This window comes from Cryptomeria japonica, chromosome 5 (genome assembly GCF_030272615.1).
Source record: "Cryptomeria japonica chromosome 5, Sugi_1.0, whole genome shotgun sequence".
NCBI lineage: Eukaryota > Viridiplantae > Streptophyta > Pinopsida > Cupressales > Cupressaceae > Cryptomeria > Cryptomeria japonica.
This window is the reverse complement of record NC_081409.1, coordinates 367,405,029-367,427,311: the sequence shown is the minus strand read 5'-3', so window position 1 is coordinate 367,427,311 and position 22,283 is coordinate 367,405,029.

Genomic DNA, 22,283 nt, shown 5'->3' with positions numbered 1-22,283 from the left:
GTTGGCAAACTACTCCATGACAAGCATAAAGATAAGGCTACCCTGCACCTCTAGCCTGCTCGAAAACTGGTTGTGTCAGGGAGAAACACTCCCATGCCTAGATCTAAAATAATTTCACTCTAGTGGACAAACTAATGGTACCATTATAGACATCCTATTGTAAGTCAGTGTATAAATGGGCTAACATAAACACTCCCCACACATAATGGGTCCCGTCCATCACCATTTGCTCCAATATATGACCCCATCCAATTGATAGCCCATGCGATCTCCTATCTGGACATATAAAACCGCTAATTAAACCTACTAATATTGAAGGCAAGGGATCATAATATTATATTATATCATCCCATGTGACCTCTGGGTCATCTATGTCATCATCCTCAAAAACCCTACTGTTACCAAATTTTTACTACAGCTAAATTTGGTGGCCTAATGTGGCCTTATACATTACAGATTAAAAAGGTGCACAATTTTTGTTTTCAACTTTCATTATCTTATTAGATAAGCATGTATGCCATACAGGTTTCATATTTCAAATGTGCAATTGTTTAGACCAAAAGATATATATATATATATATATATATATATATATATATATATATATATATATATATGAATAAAACATTTGCATGAAATGCATTTTCATTTATAAAGATAAACTATTCATGAAATCCCACATAAGTTGTGGGAATAGCCCAAAGATATCATGTGACATAGTATAGTAAACACATAAGAAATCAAAAGAATATATGAGAGAGAGAGAGAGAGAGAGAGAGAGAGAGAGAGAGAGAGAGAGAGAGAGAGAGAGAGAGAGAGAGAACCCATCATTGCCTTGATAGGTTGATGAGTTCTTTCAGAAGTCTTCTGAATAGTTTGGTTGTTCCAAGTGCTCCGTTGTCCACTCCAAGAGATGACCTGAAAAGAGAGAGAGAGAGAGAGAGAGAGAGAGAGAGAGAGAGAGAGAGAGAGAGAGAGAGATAGAGAGAGAGAATATTTTTTTAGAGCTTCGGGTTACTTATCTCATTCCTACATACATAATTCTATTCTGAATGTGCTTACAGTTCTACATCAAACTCGGAGAAAAAAAGAAAGATCATTGCAGAGAAAGTGCCATGAGATAGCAGCAAGTATCATGTTTTATCTAACATGTTTGTTTCATGTGTAGATATAGATTTCATGGATATCAGGTATGTGGATTAAAATGGGCTCCCACAAGGGTAGAGCTCAACATACAAGTCATCACTCATGAGGTGACACTAATTAGCTGCCACACATAGGGTACAATCACATCCATAGTACCATATACTCTCACTCAATGACAATATAGACTGTCATCCAATGTCATCATATACAACAATGAAAATGGTTGCACTCAATGAGAAACAACTAAATAGAGCCATCATGCAAATGAAGACATGGACAACACATAGAGGATCTCAATCACTAGATATCAATAATAGCCTTCAAAGGCACTATATATCTTGATCACAGTCAAAGTTATTACTATCAAACAAATTAGAACAGTAATGACAAAAGCCAAACTACATTCACAGAGTACAAAACTTAGTGTGAATGTCATAAAGAAAAGCATTTGGTCAAGTAATCCTAAAAAATTCCATCCATAATGAAGAACAATAATGAAGGTTTGTCACAAAGTGTATTTTATAGTTTTGACAGAGGAAAGTGAAGGGGTTGTCATCGTCAATCAAAATACAAAGCATAGTGTTTGGAGAAGCTTCAATAACAGTCATAGCTACTATAAAGCAAACCATTAATGGTCAAGAGTACAGTCACAAATATATCTTAGGTTTATAGTAACAATCTATAAGACTAATAGAAATACCCTTCATTATTTTGAGCATGGTCACATGACATATAAAATATTGAGCAGCATCATGAATCAATTCTTGTCACTGTCATTAGTGCACATTAGAGAGAATATTGTCCAAAGGTCTATAGCGGCATAAAGGACAAATAAATGAGGACTATGACATAATAGTAATTAGACTTAAGTCAAACCACCATGATGTTTGAAGATAATAGGATAGTCCTTTGTATGTTCACAAACTCCAATAATTTTCTATATGAAGATAATTGAATAAAAAGAGAGTTAAAATGAGCAATAATCAATGTGGGAACAATGGAGACCTTTTATGAAGGACTGTCACAAAATAGTGGACACAAAGCAATGACATTAATAGTAGTCCATGGCATGGACAAATTAGATCAACCCTTAATGCACACTGGAATGTAGAGGAACACAGTCATAGGCATACATCAAAAGAGGACAATGACTACCTAGGGTGTTTTTATGAGGATCCGATAACTATTGAGAGGGGTGGGGAGAATCGGTAGTTAAACAACTCTGATAATACTTCAAAAATAGTACTGGTAACTACTCAAACAGTCCTTTAAACTGATTTATCAACCACTCACATAAGTTTTCATTAACATGCAAATAAAGTAAAGATATCAAATCCACATATCAATAATGCATCACCACATGAACACATATATTTTTTCATGTGGAAAACCAAATGGGAAAAACCATAGTGGGAATTAGCACCCACAAAATATTTGCACTCTTTTAGAATGCGCCCAGTTAAAGGCCTAGCCCAGTTAAGAGTAGACCCTGTTAGGAGACACCCAGTGAAGGGATTTTGCCTTAGCCCTGTTAGGAGCTCTACTATGTTAGGAGTAACCTTTTTAGAGGATTTTAAACTCAATCTAATGAGCCACCTGATCAAGGGATTTACAAATAAGACCTGTTAAGATCTACCCAATTAAGGGATTTCAATACTGCTATAACTGTTGGGGAATAATAGGGCAAATGATCTAATTAAAACACTTCCTTGCTTGCTAGTACAGATCCATTTCAGCTCAATCTCTTCTACACACATGCAGACTCTTCAATCTAGTTTGGCACACTCTTCTTCTCAAACCACCGACAAAAAATCTCTTCTCAAACTTGACCTAAATACACTTTTCAACTAGGTTGGTTACATAACCCTAACTATATTCAAAATACAATGAATTTTTAATAAGCGTGGCAAAACAATCTGCCATAATAAATTACAACAAATTCCTAGACAATTTCCACCATTGAATGATCATCGTACATCGCTGCACATCGATTTGATAAGAAATCAAACCCTTATCACATTCTGCTAAGACCTTTTTTATTTCCCAAGAAATCCGATCCTTGTATGCACTCAAACACCATCTTATCATTACACACAGTTTCTGATGTTAGATGCAATGATAGTCCCAAAGACAGTGAGAGGGGGGGTGAATCAATGTCTAACCGGTTTATTGAATATTTGAAGTTGTTTATAACTTTGCAACTTAAATTAATGTACCGGTAAACAAGGAATTGTGCAGTAAAGAGAAATAATAGAGACATCATAAATGCACACCATAACACAGGATATTTTGGCGAGGAAACTCGATGTGGGAAAAACCTCGATGGGATTTGTGACCCACAATATTTACTCACTAGCCAATGTGAATAAATATTACTTACAACATGGGCCTGCACATGCAGGAAGGCCAACAGCCTAGAGCTCACTACTCAAAAGAGTCTCATTGACTACAAAATGGATAGTTAAATCCAATACAATGTACTTCTCAAAATAGTATCTCTAATGCTTGGTTTAGTACCAGTTTAAGCTCAGTTAGATACCTTAACAAAAACCTATCACTGTCTTACATATACCAATAATAATAATCACTTATCCTTATACAAAACGATCTATCAGATCTCATACATATATGAGTCTTTACAATACAACATATCGGCTTACAAATAATTAATTACATTTACAATACAATTCACATAAACAAAACTTTGTCTCATGTCAGCCTAAGTGTCGGTATACTTCATTGCCGGTGTAATCCGGATGCTAGTGAATGTGTCTGCCGGTGCCGGTAGATGATGTCTGTGTTGTCGGTGAGCCTGTACAACCTGTTACCGTTTCATTGCCATCAATGACAACATCAACCATTCTCATTGAGTGTAGAATGCCAACAATCTCCCCCTTTGGCATTGATGGTAACACTCATGAGAAAAATCCAAAACTGTTATCCAAAAATGAAATCCAAAATCTGATCCCAATAAAAGTGTGCTCCCACTAAGCAAGTGATCTCCTCTGTGCATTTATTTTTATCCATACTACTCCCCCTTTGACATCAATGGAAAAGGATGTCAAAAAGAATCAAAGAATACAAAAATGCTACCTCATAGCCTGTAACCGGTTGCTTACAAGTTGAAAAATGTCTGCCAAAATTAAATTCAGGCTCTGCATGAATTTGTTACTGTCAGAAAGAATGGTTTCTATTTGTTGGATCATGTCGGTTAGATAGTGCATCTGTTGCTTTGGTGACCATTCTCCTTGAATTGTTACCTTTGATAGCTCAACCTGTTGAGTAATAAGACTGTCCAATCTTGGACCAAGTTTTCTTTTTAATTCCCGGGGCTTTAAACTTATCCTTGCTTTCTCTTTTTCAAGTTTCTCAATCTTTTCCTCATAAGTTATCATTTGCTGTTCAAAAACTGAGATAAGTCCCGAAGAACCTATCATATTAACCGCAATACCATCTATCTCCTTCTATTTCTATTTAATTTCCTCATCAATATCTTCAGTCAGGTGGTGAGGCTTGCTAGCTTCTCTATATAGTTCCTTATATTCCAAAATTGTTAAGTACCAATAATAGTAAATCCATGTGCTCAGTACAGTCTTTGATGGTTTTCTCAAAGAATTCACCTTTCTCTTTATCTACTCTTTCCTTTACAATTTTCTCATTTACTTTATCTATGGTTACAACATTTTCAGCAATAAATTTGGACAATGCATCCAATTTTCCTAAAGAATCCTCAATGTGATGTATCTTACAGGTTGGTGCAATCATCTTCAAAATAGGTAATGTGTCATCAATAGCCTTAAATGCTAAGGCATTATAATGTTATCCTCTTAATTAAATCCAATAGAACATCTGTTACATTAGTGGGTCTGAATTCTCCAGTAGATGTGCTTGGTTTTGCAATAGATTTCCTTTCAACAGATACTTTCCCAATACCCTTAACTATTTCTTCCTTATTTCCATCAATTTCTTCCTCTTTATTTACATTTTCTGTCAATTTCTCTATCTGTGTTATTACCTTTGCTTCTTTTGGTATTTTAGTCTATGTTATTACCTCTGCAACTGTCAGTTTCTCAGTGTTAGTTTCCTTAGCCTCTTTCGGTATCTCAGTGTTCTGAGAGTCAACAGTGTGTGTCAGTGACTCAGAGATCTCACTATCCTTAACATCGGCTGCCTTAACCTCTGCAGCCTCTTTATCCACAACAATGTTAAAATCTTGAGTATCAACATTCATAGTGAAAAGAATTTCAGAATTTGGGTTAGTGTCATCATGTGTTACTTCTTCAGTTGCCTTATCCGGTTGATTGTCTGTATGTACCGGTGTATCTCAAAATATTTGTGGAGTATCCTGTGCTGGTGGAGGAATGTTATCTGTGATCTTTATAATAGGTATACTACCAATTTTGCTTTTACCTTTGTCCTTCTGGTATACCTTAACAAAAGATTTATCTATTTTTTGTCTCTCCCTTTCCTCTTTCTTTTCTTTTTTAACAAAGAATATGTCCCATTTGTCTGCAATTTCATCAGCAATTTTTTTCACTCTCCCAGCCATTAGGCTAACCTGCCAATGTCCACTCACAAAAACTGACCAGTTTGCTTAAGAAATTAGTTCATCAATTTCCTCTTTAGAATTTATAGGGTGCACTGCCAATAATGCTTCAACTTTTAAATTTTTATCTAATTCCATCATTGACATTCTTTTAGCTTCTAATCTTAGATACAAGTCATTCGACAGATCATCTACAACTTCAATCAAAACCTTCTTATAGATGTCTAGATGCAAAATAATACTAGCCTCTATAGTGTCCTTGTCAGAATATTTGAATGAATGATACAATTTGCTCACATTACTGAGATTACCTTCTTGTGTTATCTCATTTACCAGTTCCTCCGATGTAAGGGTATTCAGTGTCTTAGGTTGTTGTTTCTTCTTTGGTGTTAGCTTCTTCTTAGGCTCCCTTACAGCCTACAGCTTCTTACTTAATGTTCTTGCCTTTTTAAGAGAAGGAGAAGGTACCGGTGAGGGTTTCCTCTTTTTCCTCTCAACTCTCTTGAACTCAGCTACTTTTCCATTGTCTGTATCCGAAGAAGTGACAACCGGTGAAACATGAGCTACCGGTTCCAATCCTTCCAGTTCACTAGCAGATATACCACTCAAGTTCATTACATTTTCCTTAACCTCCTTAGCCATCTTGGATGCATCTCTGATAAATTTCTCTCTTCTTTTTCTCTGCTTCTACATTGAAACAACACTCTCAATGGTCTCAACATTACCAAAAATTTCTTCAGATGGTTCCTTAGGTGCATCAAGAAGTGTCTTAGCATATGCTTCAAGAATATTTAGGTCAACTTCATAACCCATTTCATTTATCCAAATAGTTCTAGGAGTAATAACTTCCATCCATGTTTCATCTCATTTGATTACAAAACAAATTTTCTTATCATACTTGTCTATAATGCTCTGTGGTATCCTTTCTCTATCTTTCATCTTAGTTTGGAAGTTTTTTGATGTAGTCTGCTATAATTTTATCACTATTTAGAGCCCATACCGATGATAGCTTCTAGAATTTGTTTGCTTACTGGGATGTTATATCCAAAGTCCTTATGACCAATGTTGGGTATCTTATTGGTGAAGTAAAGCATCAAACACACAAGTAGGTTGCCAAAACGAAATGTCCCCTTCTTGTCACCCTTAATCTTTTTCAGGTTATCAATCAATTCATCCTTAAGCCATTCACATATATCAATCCTAGCATTGTTTTTGACCATCTCATATGCACTATGAATACATAAGCTAGAAACAAAGTTTAATCTATTTGCATGAGTTACTCTATAGCCAAGTCCCATGCTCACATATCTCACATTTGCATTATTAATATCATTAACCCTAAGAGATCTATTGTCAGATGTAGCTTCGGTTAGGTCCATAACACCCTTGTTAGGTATCTTCTTCATTTTGTCGAACCTACTACCGGTTGAGGGTAAACCAGTAACTTCCTTGATTGCTTCCTTTGAGATTTTAAAAACAGAGTCTAGCCACATAAACTCTCCATGAACTTTGATCAATACAAGACAAACTACCTCCTTCAGAAATTCAGGTATGTTCAAAATTTTAACAAATCCTAGGTCTCCTACAATCTTGTGTTCTGGTTTAACCAAACCTTGTTCATCAGTAATAACATCATTGTACATGTTTTTAAAATCATCAGTCCCTAAATTTTCTATGTTGCAATGAATGTAGATTCTAGGGTCTTCGGCAAAAGCGACTCCCTTCGGAATTTTTGAAAAAGCTCCAATAAAATCATCTTGCTTGGCAATTTCAGGGATGATATTAAACATGGGCCTAGGGCGCTTAATGCTTTCTACCACAGTAGGTTTGTAATAAACTTGGGTGCAGAAGATGAAGATGTCATTTCAAAAGATAAATACCTCTTGCTTGAAATCTTGAATGCCTGAAAAACACTTTGATGCTTCACCTTAGGATGCCTTAGCTCAATTTCACACTCTCTGAATGCTTGGATGCTTGGTGGATTGAAATGAGGGTTTTCCAGTGCATAACCAAAAAGTTCTTCAAAAATTGCATTAAATGTTTTTCGGTTAAGTGAAATCTTAACATATCTGCCAGTAAAGAAGAAATGTGTAGTGCCCCTTCCCTAGTCGGCTTTGTAAAACCGGTTTGACCTTGGTTGATTTTTTCTATGTGGCATTCTTGGATGGTTGATTAACCATTATGTAATGTTGTAGATTAGATAATATGAATATTGTGTGTACCTGTTATTGTGCTTTCACATCGATTCTTGTGTAAGTTTAATTGTTTTCCTAATTCTTGTTATAGATCTCGAGCTAACACCTTCATTGAATATATATATGTATGCTTGCGTGATTCATGGTTGCAGGAGATTGCAGGTACAGTACTGCTTAGGTGCGAGGTTCATCTCCATCAGAATTCGCAGGGTTGAGTATACATCTTTCATCAGAATTCGCAGGGTTGAGTATACATCTTTCATCCTTAGAATTTGGATTAGGTGGTCGTAAAACCCTCATCTTGCCTTAGCCTTGATCAAGTGAGCGTCTTGTGTGGTCTATCGATTTCCCTTTTCGTTTGGGTTTGTGTGTCGTGTGATTGGTTGGCTTTCTTGGGTTGCATGCCTCGCGTGTGGTAAAATGGGGTATTTTATCCTAAGTACTTAATTCAATTTAATGTGTTCATTTACGCATTAGTAATTGAGAAATTTAAAATAAATAAGTTTCTTTTATGAGATTAATCATTAATTAAAAGGATTGCTTTATGTATGTTTGTAGCAAGTTTAAGTATTTAATTTGATTTAATGTGTTCATTTACACATTTGTAATTGAGGAATTAAAATATATAGGTTTCTTTTATGTGATTAATCATTAATTAAAAAGATCGCTTTATTTATGTTTGTAGCGAGTTTAATTTAATGGTTAATTTTAAATAACGAATTGTAATTAGTTTATGCGATTTAAAAAGGAAAGATTTAAAGTTATTTGAAATAGAAATAATTTAATCTCTTTTGCATTTTGGAAAAGAAAGGTTAATTTTATTTATTCAGGAAAATCAATTTTTATTAGAAAAGCAAGTTTAATTTATATGTATATTTGATATAGTGTGAAAGATTGATTTTAGGAATTAATTTAATTAAAATATTTTATCCTCGTCAATAATGTGAAATATAAATGTTAGCTTAATTAATATTGAGAAAATTAAAATTAAATGAGAGAGAAACATTTTAATTTTAATTAGAAAAGCAAGTTAGATTATTTGAATAGTTGAAAAGAATGATTATTTTCATTTTTTATTTAAAAAGTGCTTAAATTCGAAATTAGAAAATTAGATCAAAATTTCTTTCATTTAACCTAGGTTTGGAAAATATTTTTGAGGGTTTGTTGAATTTTTTGGGGGGAAGAATATTTTTGATGGAGAAAATTGGGGATTTTGGGAAGGAAGGATTTCTATAGCTGTAGGTTGGGGCTCTTCTTCAAAATCTTGCTAGGAATGCTAAAGGAGGTAGGATTCTTGTTTACCTTTTTATTTCGTTGTTAAATCAAAAATGGTGTTTGGTTGTTCTTTATGAAATGCTAGTTTAAAAAAAAAAAATCCATGAATGTTCTCAGATTTGAGTTTTAGCTTTGAAAAAAAATGGGTTTGCATTGTTTTGTATTGTGGAAAGATGGTTAAATTAGTTTTGTATTGTGGAAAAGATTGTAAATTTTAGTTGCTTGGAAATGAAAATACTTGTTTAAGAATGGCTGAATCCATTCTTTGTTTGTCTCAGAAAATTTTTGAGTCTATTTTTTTTATTTGGGGGTTTTAGTTTGCTTTTATTTTATTTGGGGCTTCTTGGTGTTTTCTGTTTTCTTTTTTTTTTAAAACAGTATGTTTATGCTGGTCTTTTGCTATTCTGAAAAATATCCCCATTTTGTTCTCAGAATATATATATATATATATATATATATATATATATATATATATATATATATATATATATATATATATATATATATATATAAACATATACATTACTATTGGTCTGTGTACCCAGCAGTTGGGGTTTTACTGTTATTTGTTTTGAAATGTTATTAAAAGTATATAACATTTCAAAACAAATAACAGTAAAACCCCAACTGCTGGGTACACAGACCAACAGTAATGTATATATATATATATATACATATACATATATATATACATATACATATATATATACATATATATATATATATGTATATATATATATATATGTATATATATATATATGTATATATATATATATATATACATTACTGTTGGTCTCTGTACCCAGCAGCTAGGGTTTTAGTTTAATTAATTATTAATTATTAATAATATATATTTATTAATGAAGATTAATATATATATTAATTCATAATTAATTTGAAATTCGAGCATTATTAAATTATTATTAATATATATATTAATTAATATTTAATTTTGGTATCAGTATTAATGGGAAAATATCTTTTTGGGAAAAATATAGAATATTATTTTGATCGGAAAATTGTTGAAGTAAAATATATTTATTAATTGATAATTTTAAATAATATTTTATCTAGGAACATATTATAGATAAATTGAAAAGTAAAAATAAAATGAATGAGATATTTATCATTGGATATTTTGAAAACGTAGCTCATTTAGAAAACTTGATCAACATTTAAATGTTTAAATCAACATGAGAAAAGATTGTATTTTTTGGTTATTGCTTGTGCAAGGTTTAATTTTTGCTTTCACTTTTGTTTAAAGTAATGGCAAGTTCCTTGATATGTTTGTTTGGACCCTGTCGTCTGGTTGTTTTGTGTTTGGCCATAATTGGTCAAGTCCCCAGGTTAGAGTACAGCTAGACAAGAGACCTTTGTAGTTCTTTTAATATGCTTAGTTGGATCTGTTTCTATGTAAGGATCTTTTAGGATTTATTGACCGAAGTGGTCGTTTGTATATTGTTGTGCTTGCCTAAAAGGGTAGGAATGTAAATAACGTGAAACCTATGTAACTATAACTTAATTAATTACCAGAGGGGTCTTGCAGTTGAGCAGACCCGGAGATGTAGCCCTCTAGGGGTGAACTCCGAGATCATTTCTGTGTTATGTGATGTTTTTGTCTCTCATGTTTCATGGATAGTGCTAGCATGTATGGATGATAATTAGATAAAATATATAAGTGGGTTAGATGAGAATTATCGCAATGCATGTATGTAGTCATCTTTTAAATGCAATAAATGGATCATGAAAAAATGTAATAAATTTCAGTTAATGATGATACAATTAAGTATGCATGAAAGAACTCATTAGTTATGATGAAATTATAGTACATTTTGGAACAAGATGCATGGCATGTGTTAATATAAACTTGAACGCAATGAATGGATAACAATTATTGGATGAACTCATCATATTATCTAAATTTTAATTCTAATGGATGAACTTCATTTAGTTATTTACAATTTTAACCTCAATAAATGAACTTCATCATATTAGCTTCATTCTAACTATAATGGATGTGCTCATCAAGTTATCTATGTTTTAACCCTAATGGATGAACCTCATTATGCTACTTACATTATAACCTTAATAAATGTACTCCATCTTAATAGCTATAATTGAACTAAAATGGGTGAACTCATTAGTTATTTATATTTTAATCTTAATAAACAAACTTCATCATATTAACCTAATTTTAACTACAATGGGTGAACTCAATAAGCTATCTATATTTTAACCCTAATGGATGAACTTCATTATGTTATTTACATTTTATCCTTAATAAATGATCTTCATCTTATTAGCTATATTTTAAATATAATGGATGAATTCATTTGGTTATTTACATTTTAACCTTAATAAATGAACTTCATCTTATTAGTTATATTTTAACTAGATTGGATGAACTCATCACGATAACTACATTTCAACCTTAATGGATGAATTCATATGTTATCTATGCTTTAACTTCAAAGGGGTAGATATCCTCTTGTTAGCCTCATCTTCAACCATAATAGATGAACGCTTCCTAATTTCTATAATGTTGAATCACTGAACAAATTATACCCAGGTTTCAAGTAATATCATGTAATTCAGATATCCTGCTCAATTGGATCAAATGTCGCGAGTTGAGTTAGGTGTTAAGTTATGTAATCACATTGAGAAACTTGTTAGGTTCGTTTAGTCTTTTGTTGTGGTATCTAAGCATTAGATAACTCCAATGTATCTTAATGTTGTGTCTTATTAAAAAAAAAATATTTACACTCCATTTGAGTGTTTTAGCTTTATCCCTTTGGGGTTTCCTGGTGGGGCATTACAAAATGTGTCTTCTTACCATCAACCGAGGGTAGAATGCATGATTTTCAACTTGTTGTCATACCCCCTAAGGATTATTCCTTAGTTAGATGAAGAATCTCCTACCGATGGAGGGTTACTCTATTCTATCGGTGCAAAGATAGATTCATCAACTCTCTGATCTCTCTTCTTAATCCATTGTTTTGAAAATTCTTTCTTTATTTCATTTACCTTTTCTTTTCCCTTCTCATAGATCCTTTATTGTTCTCCGGTATTAACTTGCTTCTACAAAATTTTGCAATATGCCCAATCTTGTTACATGCATAACAAGTTACATTATTCCTCTGAATAGCGTTTCCATATCCTTGACTAGTTTGTGTTCTGCATTGATTAGATAAATGTCCAAATCTACCACAAACATAGCATTTCACATTCATTCTACAATTTTCTGAATTGTGACCAACTTTATTGCATTTGGAACATTGACCGGTGGGTAAGTTTGTATTCTGATTATTTCTAAATCTACACTAATTTTCTCTATGACCAAATTTGTTGTAAATAAAATATTTCCCATTAAATTTATAAGCATTAGGTTGCCTTACCGATTTACTGTGATCTTGATTATTTGCAGTCCCGGAACTTTCTCCATGTTCAAATCCAGGTCCAATTGTATCTCCATCAGGTTTTTGTCTTTTCAGCATGTCATCAAGTCTTTCTGAAATTTTCTTGAATTTGTCTTTTTGTTCATTTGTAGTGATCAACTCATTTTCTAGAATGCCAATTTGTCTCCTAAGCTCCTCTTTATTATGTTGCATGTGAATCAGATCTATCTTTAGCATATCATTCTCATTACAAAGTCTCAGATTTTTATTTACTCCATCATTAAGTTTCCTAGTCAAGTCTTCTTCATTCTTCTTTCTGTCTTTAATATCCTTACATAGCCTCATGGTTAAATCTTGCATTTCATTTCTCATGTTAGTGTTTTTCTGCCTCAACTTATCTGCAATATCACTAAGAGTTTCTTTTTCATTATCAAGTTTATGCATTTTCCCATGAAGTTCCTTCCTCCTGTTTTGTTCTATAACCAGGTTCTCCTGAAGTCCTTTAATGATTTCCTTAGCCGTCCTAAGATCATCTTCAAGTTTGATATTCTTCAATTTTTTTGCATCAAAATCTTCATGAGCTCCTTCCAATTGTTTTCTCAAACTCTCCATCAGTACCAGTTTCAGAATCTTCCTCAAGTTCTTTGGCTTTTGCAAATAGAGGACCAGACTCTAATACCAATTGTTAGATGCAATGACAGTCCCAAAGACAGGGAGAGGGGGGGGGGGGGGTGAATCAGTGTCTAACCAGTTTATGAAATATTTGAAGTTGTTTATAACTTTGCAACTTAAATTAATTTACCGGTAAACAAGGAATAGTGCAATAAAGAGAAATAATAGAGACAACATAAATGCACACCATAACACAAGATATTTTGGTGAGAAAAACCGGTGTGGGAAAAACCTTGGTGGGATTTGTGACCCACAATATTTATTCACTGACCAATATGAATAAATATTACTTAAAACATGGGCCTGCACATGTAGGAAGGCCAACAGCCTAGAGCTCATTGTTGAATAGAAGAGTCTCATTGACTACAAAACGGATAGTTAAATCCAATACAATGTACTACTCAAAATAGCATCTCTAATTCTTGGTTCAGTACCGGTTTAAGCTTAGTCAGATACCTTAACGACAACCTTTCATTGTCTTACATATACCAATAATAATAATCACCTATGCTTATACAAAATGATATATTAAATCTCATACATATATGAGTCTTTACAATACATCATGTTGGCTTACAAATAATTAATTACATTTACAATACAATTCACATAAACAAAACTTTGTCTCATGTCAGCCTGAGTGTCGATATACTTCATTGCCGGTGTAATCTGGATGTCAGTGAATGTACCTGCCGGTGCCGGTAGATGATGTTTGTGTTGCCGGTGAACCTATACAACCTGTTACTAGCTAGTTGGCGTCAATGACAACATCAACCATTCTCATTGAGTGTAGAATGCTAATATCTGACACATCATCACTAAGTTATGAACATGATATGATCCACCGTCAAACCAAAAATCATTACCGATCAAAAGATCTGTTACCGGTATACATTCTTCTTCATAAAGTTTATGATAGTAAATCATGAATCACTCAATACACTGAATTTTCTGATGTGGTGTGGAACATAGATGCGTTTTCCTGTCTTCAACACTCCTGTAAAACTGCAACATCTAACTCCTCACCAATTGTCCATACCGGTATCTTGATCATCACATTGTTCTTGTTTACCTTGTTGTAAACCAGTTCTACTACCGGTTAGGCTTTACTGGTAGGCCTAGATGACTTAGATGAATCAACAAACATGGTTGTCATCAATGACAACACAAATAAAGTCATCAAATGACTTAAAACTATGTCATCATCATCTAGCCAACCTTCACTGGTCATCTTCTCATCTTATCATCATGTCCACATGCCAATAATCTCCCCCTTTGGCATTGATGGCAACACCAAAATAGCAATACTGAATGCACTTGATCTTTACTTCTCCTCTCCTCCTTTTCTTTACTTCCCTTACTTTTCTTCTCCCCCTTTGACAACAATGCCAAAGGTGCAAAGTTTCAAATTCATCTTCTACTGCTATTTGTTTTCTCCATATCTGTTTCTCTTGATTTCTTCATCTCAGCTGCTCCCCCTGAGGAGTATCCTACTTCTCATCAATCCATAGTGAAAGATATTCAATTAGTCCACTAGATTGATGCCTCAACATCTTAGTTGACCTTTGGTAGGGGTATAACCCCTAGCTTGCCTCTGATATATTCAAAGGTAGTTAGGAAATGTCTTAGTGAATATGTCTACCAACTGCACCTTACTTGACACATGCTCCATCCTGACTATCTTATCCTGCACTCTCTCTCTTAGAAAATGATACTTCAGCTCAATATGCTTTGTTCTAGCATGCAATGTTAGGTTCTTTGAAAAATAATTATTGCACTTGTATTATCATAATATATGATCATCATGTTAATCTTAGAGGATCCAATTAATACTGAGAGGGGGCATGAATCAGTATTAACAATAATTTCAAACTTAAAACTTGAACTTACAAAGCTTCACCAAATCAATCATAAACCAGTAATAAACTCTTTACCATCACCGATAATCACGGATAACCAACTGTTAAATCGCTTTATCAAAACTGCTCATCAACATGCATAAACTGAAAGTAAAACATAACATCACATAAAAAATTCACCATATGAACACCATGTTTTTCACGTGGAAACCCAAATAGGGAAAAACCGTGGTGGGAATTGGTACCCATAAAAATTGTGCACTCTTTCAAAATGCACCCTGTTAGGAGCCTAGCCTAGTTAGAAGCTTACAAAGATGCCCTATTAGGAGCAAACCTTGTTAGGAGTCACATAGTTAAGGGATATAGATAATGAGCCCTATTAGGAGCTTTGACCTATTAGGATCAACCTCGCAAGAGGATTTAACACTCTGATGTTGAGCTACCCGGTTATGGGATTTATAATGAAAGGCCTATTAAGACCTACCCAGATAAGGGATTTTGACTGTTGCAATTGTTAGAGAACAAAAGTGAATGATCTGGGTATAGGACTTAACTACTTGCTTGATCAGATCCAATTCTTTCTCTAAATCTGCTACACTTTGGGAGATCTCATAATCTGGTTCGGCTTCACACTCTTCTCAAAAACCACCGACACAACAAACATCAACTATACCAACTTAAATAACCTTTTCAAATTAGTCGGTTACAAAACCCTAAGACTTACAACATAGATCATCATAGATATTTACAATTCATTATAGATCATCATTGATCATCATATAGATCATTACAATCAATTACAACCATTGGTTGATCATCTCATCTCGATCTGATACAAAGTCAAACCCTTAGAACACTCCGCTAAGCACTTTGCATATTCCCAAGAAATTCGCTCTCCAAATGTGCCAAAACATCATTCAGACACTTCACACGGTTTGTGCCATGTCATCACCAACATTTGAACTTGATGTAGATCACTGCCAAATTGAAAACCATTACCGTTTAATAGAATTCTTTGTCGGTCCTTAAACCCTAGCAAAAATACAACAAAAAATCATAAACATGAATTCTGATAACCAAAACATGATGTGGTTCTGATCAGATACATATTACAATGATACAAACTAACATTCCAAACTGAAACACTTCAATCATCACCAATCACCAAATCTAATCAAAACATTCCTCATTTACCGGTTAAGGTCCTAATTCCCAGTTCACTGTCCTCAATACCAGTAAGGCATTTCTGGTAGACCAAAAAGACTTAGATGACAAAATACAACATAGTAAACATCAGTTTCCATCAATGACAACATAAATAATTGATCAAAATCATCCAATCATGCAATCTCAATCTCTTTATCACAATGTCATCACATCAGTCCTTTATTGGTTCAGTTTTCACCTGCATTCATCTGCATTAGTTATTCCAGTCATGCCAATATTCTCCCCCTTTGGCATTGATGGCAACACCAACATAAACTCCAACATATTCAACTAAAATCATGTTGCTTAGTTCTATAATTTCTCTGCTACACTTCACTCTTCTGTCGGTTCTTCTACACTTTACTCTTCTTTATTTATTCTCCCCCTTACTGTTACACACCTTCTCCTCCTTAGGATAATATATTTCTTCTCCCCCTTTGACAACAATGCCAAAGGTGCAAATGCATCACCGGTCATTAAATATGTTGCTATTGTCTTCAACATCTCTACAAATCTCATCTAAGTTGCTCCCCCTACGGAGTAGCCAACATTTAATCAATCCATGGTGAGAAATATTCATTAATCCCATGGGATTGATGCATCTCCTGCATCTTAGTTCTTCTCATGTAGGGGTCTAACCCCTACTTTACCTCCGAGGTACTCAAAGGCAGTCTTCGGCAATGGTTTTGTTAAAATGTTTTCTAGTTGCTCTTTGCTTGTCACATACTCCATTCTAACTTGTATTTCTTGTACTCTCTCCCTTAGAAAGTTATATTTCAATTCTATGTGCTTTGTCCTTGCATGTAACATAGGATTTTTTGAAGTATAAATTACACTTGTCAAAATAAATAGTTACCAGTTCAGACATATCAAGTTTAGAACCTTCTAACACATGTCTCATCCAGATTGCTTGTGTGCAATTCATTAATGCTGCAACATACTCTGCCTCTATTGTTGACTGTGATACACATGTTTTCTTCTTACTTTTCCAAGCAACCAATCTACCTCCAAGAAGAAAAGCTCCATTGGTATTTCTTTTCCTATCATTAACATTGCCTGCCCAATTTGCATCAGTAAACACTTCCAAAGAAAAATCATTTTTATAAGGATAACCTAGGCCATAATCTATTATGCCTTTCAAGTACCAGAGTATCCTTTTCACCACTACCAAGTGAGTCTCCATAGGATCCTTCTGATATCTAGCAACCAAACCAACAACATGTGCAATATCATGCCTACCATGAACAACATAATGCAACTTACCAATCATGGACCTGTATTCTTTTTCATCAACAAAAGGTGAATCATCTTGCTTAGACAATTTACAACCTATCACCATTAGAGTACCAACCGATTTACAATCCTCCATTCCAAATGTTTTCAACGTTTCCTTTGCATACTTACTCTGACAGATAAATATTCCACCATCCAATTGCTAGACCTCCAACCCGATGAAAAACTTAATTTCACCAATAAGAGACATCTCAAATTGTTTCTTAGTCTCCTAAGAAAATGCCATACATAAATCATCATCACCTCCAAAAATTATATCATCGACAAATACTTCAACTATCAACACTCTGTCTCCATCAGTCTTAAATTATATGTTACTATCCTCACTAGTATGCTGGAATCCTATCTTGATCATGTGTGCATGCAATCTTTCAAACCATTCTCTCAATGCCTGCTTCAATCCATGCAGTGCCTTATGTAACTTGCAAACCATATCTTTATCCTTAGACAAAGCAAATCATCGGATTGTTCTATGCACACTTCTTCCTCAAGGATGCCATTAAGAAAAACAAATTTAACATCCATCTAGTAGACCTTAAAGCCTTTAAATGAAACATAAGTAAGTAACATTCTTACTCCTTCCAATATTGCCACCAGTGCAAAGGTTTCTCCATTATCTTCTCCTTCTTCTTGTGTGTAGCCTTTGCGTACCAACCTTGCTTTATTCATCACAACCTTGCCTTCTTCATTCAACTTGTTTCTAAAGACCCATTTAGTGTCAATCACATTCTTGTCTTCCAGTCTGGGAACAAGTGTCAATGTCTTGTTCTTCTCTATCTGATCCAATTCCTCATTCATAGCATTAAACCAATAATCATCCTTCAATGCCTCTCTTACTATTTTAGGCTCAATAGTAGAAATCAGACAAGAGTTTTCTTTGATTTTCCTTCTCATTTGTACACCAACATTTTTATCTCCTATAATTTGTTCTTTTGAATGATTCAGTCTAACATACCTTGGTATTCCAGTTCCCATGTCATGCCTTCTACTTCATGTTCTTCATCTTCTTCATCGCTTTCTTCATTTACCTATTGAGCACCCATTTCTGCGTTTTCCTGCTCATCATTCTTTTGTACTTCCGGTTTAATAAACACAAGTTTTTCTTCATTTTTCTCAAGTTCAAATCTGTTGGTCTTATCATATTTCTCAGAGAGTTCATCTACCTTCACATTTTCACTCTCAATGATCATTTTTGTTCTCTTGTTATAAAATTTGAAAGCCTTACTCTTTGCAGAGTAACCAAGAAAAATACCTTCATCACACTTTGCATCAAACTTTCTAGTGTCATCATCACGTTTAATGAAACATTTACTCCCAAAAACTTTAAAGTAACTTATAGTAAGAGTCTTTCCATGCCATAATTCATAAGGTGTTTTGTTGCTACCTCTCTTGACAAGTACCCAGTTCAAAGTGTAAACAACAATGCTAACTGCTTCTCTCCAAAACATTTTTGATACTTCACCTTGAATCAACATGGTTCTAGCAGCTTATATAATTGTTCTATTCATTCTCTCTGCTATCCCATTCTATTGTGGAGTTGTAGGAGCTGATATCTTCCTCTCAATTCCTTGTTCATCACAAAACTTCACAAACTCATTAGAAGTAAATTCTCCTCCATGGTTATATCTCAAACATTTCAAATTCTTCCTGGTTTCTTTCTCAACTAAAGCTTTGAATTCTTTGAATTTACTGAATGCCTCAAACTTTTCTGTTAGAAAAGTTACCCACATCATCTTGGAAAAATCATCAGTGAAAATCATGAAATATTAATCACCAAAATAGCTCTTAGTCCTCATAGGACCACAAAGATTAGTATGAACCAAATCTAGAATATTTTCTGAAGAGAAAGACTTACTCTTAAAAGATACAGAAGTCATCTTACCCATCTGAAAATCCTTACATAACACATTATCCGATTTAACAAGCTGGGGAAAAACTCTCACAAAACTTGATTTACTAACCTTTATCAAATTTTCAAAATTCACATGACAAAACTTCTTGTGCCATAACCAGTTGTCTTAAATCTTTGCCACCAAACAACTATTCATATTAGTATTCAGATGAAATAGATTACCTCTTGTCTTCTTTCTAGTAAAAAATCAATTCTCCATTACTTCCAAGAATCCTGCATACTCCACTTTTAAATTCTAGAAGATCTCCCTTATCATTTAATTGACCAACACTCAAAAGGTTATGTTTTAATATATCAACCCAAAAGACATCATCTGCATTTCTTTTTCCATTTAATGAAATAGTTTATTTACCTTTAACCATGCATGGTGAGTTGTTAGCAAACCTTACCGCACCGCTATCAAATTCTTCAAGGGATAAGAACTTGTTTCTATCACCAGTCATGTGGTGTGAGAAACCACTATCTATTATCCATTCATCACTGCTATCCATGTGAGACACCAATACCTTTTCATTAGTCGGATCCTCCTTCACAGCAACAAACACTATCTCCTCATTGTCATCTTCTTCTGATTGTTCATCAGTTACTCCTTCATCAACTGCAACATAACAATGTTTTTGTCCTTTTCCTTTAAATTTCGTGAACTTTTCTTTTCTATCACCATTAGGAGAATTTGCAGCAATGTGTTCAATCTTATTGTAGGAAAAACACTTCAATGGTAATTTACCTTTATACTTATCGATGCCTCTAGGAAATCTTTTAGCCAAAGGTGCCTCAAGTTCTATCAAATGATCTTCGTTATCATTCTCACCTCTGTAGTCCTGATTATGACAAATGTCTTTTCCTTTCCTAACAGATGTACTGGTTACAGAAGCATTAAAAGCATATTCAGATGGTTTAGAAACACTATTGTCAAATCTATTTAACTCAAATACAGTCAACTTTCCAATAAGAGAATCAACAGTGACTTTATCTTTAGAAATAGATCTCAGTTCTTGAGTTGCAGAAACTCTAATAACATATTGTGGTGGGAGAGTTCTAAGAATTTTACTAACAAGAATATCATCATCAATCTTACCTCCAGCACTCTTAATACCACCTACAAATTCTTTAATCCTTTGACCATATTGTGCAATATTCTCACCATTAGCCATTTTCATGTCATCAAATTTACCTCTTAAACTTTCTTCTTTTTCTCTTTGAACACGTTCATCTCCTCCATAAATCAATTCTAATTTCTCCCATACCTCAAATGCAATTCTAATTCATGAATATCTATATACTTAGAATCAAATAAAGTACTTACAATTTCTTCTAAGGCTTGAACGTTTTCTTGTTGTTCTTTAAGCCCATCCGGTGTCAAGGGGCTGGTAGTAGGAGCAACATACTTTTTCATCACATTATTCCAATACTAAGCACCCAATCCTTTAATGTATATCTTCATCCGATCTTTCCATTGTTGGTATTTTGGTATGGTTCTGTCATTGATGACAACACTTATCAACTCTGGCACCTTTGAGGATCAGCAATGTTCACTGACAAGCAAGTGACTTATGCACAGTCACCGGTATCTGGTACACCGGCATGATATAATGTTCACCAGCACTTGGAATGATATGGAAAACACCTGGTTATGTCGAAGACATCATTTAGACACTTTGTCTTGGAGATTTATTTATTGGCATATTCGTATTTGCATATTTGTTGTTACCGGCAAATAGGTCCAAGTTATGCACCAGTAGGCTTATCTATTCTAGATCAGCATGACACGCTTTGGAGATGATTTTGTTGTTATTGTAAATGCATTAAGCTGACATGTTGAATTGGATATTGCATCAGATATTGATTTACTTGTAATTGTTTTATTATAATATCTTTTAGAGCTAACCTACTAAAATTGGTCTTAGGTTATGGTATATATGTAAGATCTTATTTGTAAGATAGATATGTGATAAGGATAAGGAATTGTAAGAATAAGAAGAGCTATACACACAGACATCATTTGAAGGTGAAGCAAGGTATTTGTAAAGACAATCAAAACTACACCGGCACTGAATCCAGCATATGAAGATGCTATTTTGAGCAGTACATTCTTATTGGTTTTAACCATCTAATTGTAGTCAGTGTGACTCCTATTTGTGTTTGAGCAGTGAGCTCTAAGCGCTTGGCCTTTCTACATGTGCAGACCCCATTTGTATATACATACTATCTACAGTCATATCATCTAATTGTGGGTAAGGTTTCCCACTGTGGTTTTTCCCCTTACAGGGTTTCCACGTACAAATATTGATGTTATCTATTGTGGATGTTATTGTCTTTTTGTTTCATGCATTAATCTTTACCGGTACTATAATTAACTGATAAATTGTCTACTGACGTAAAGTTTGGTTTACCGGTATTAAGCATTAAGGTTGGTTAAGTTGTTTTTGGTTTGAATTTATTTGACAACTGATTCACACCCCCCCTCTCAGTTGTCTCTGGGACCTAACAATTGGTATTAGAGCTTAGTCCTCTTTTTGCATAAGTTTAACAGCTTGAGGAGATCCAATGTCTACTAACTATTTCAGGAAGGACAGTCCTAAACTTGATGGAACCAACTATGGAATATGGAAGATCAGAATGGAGACACATCTAAATTGCACTAGAAAGGACATCTTGTATGTTACAAAGAATGGTTATACAACTCCTACAACCAGTTAGCCTAATCCACCAAACTTGGCTAAAGATGAGGAAAATGATTTCAAAGCAAGAGAAGCACTTTTGAGCGCATTAACATACCAGCAA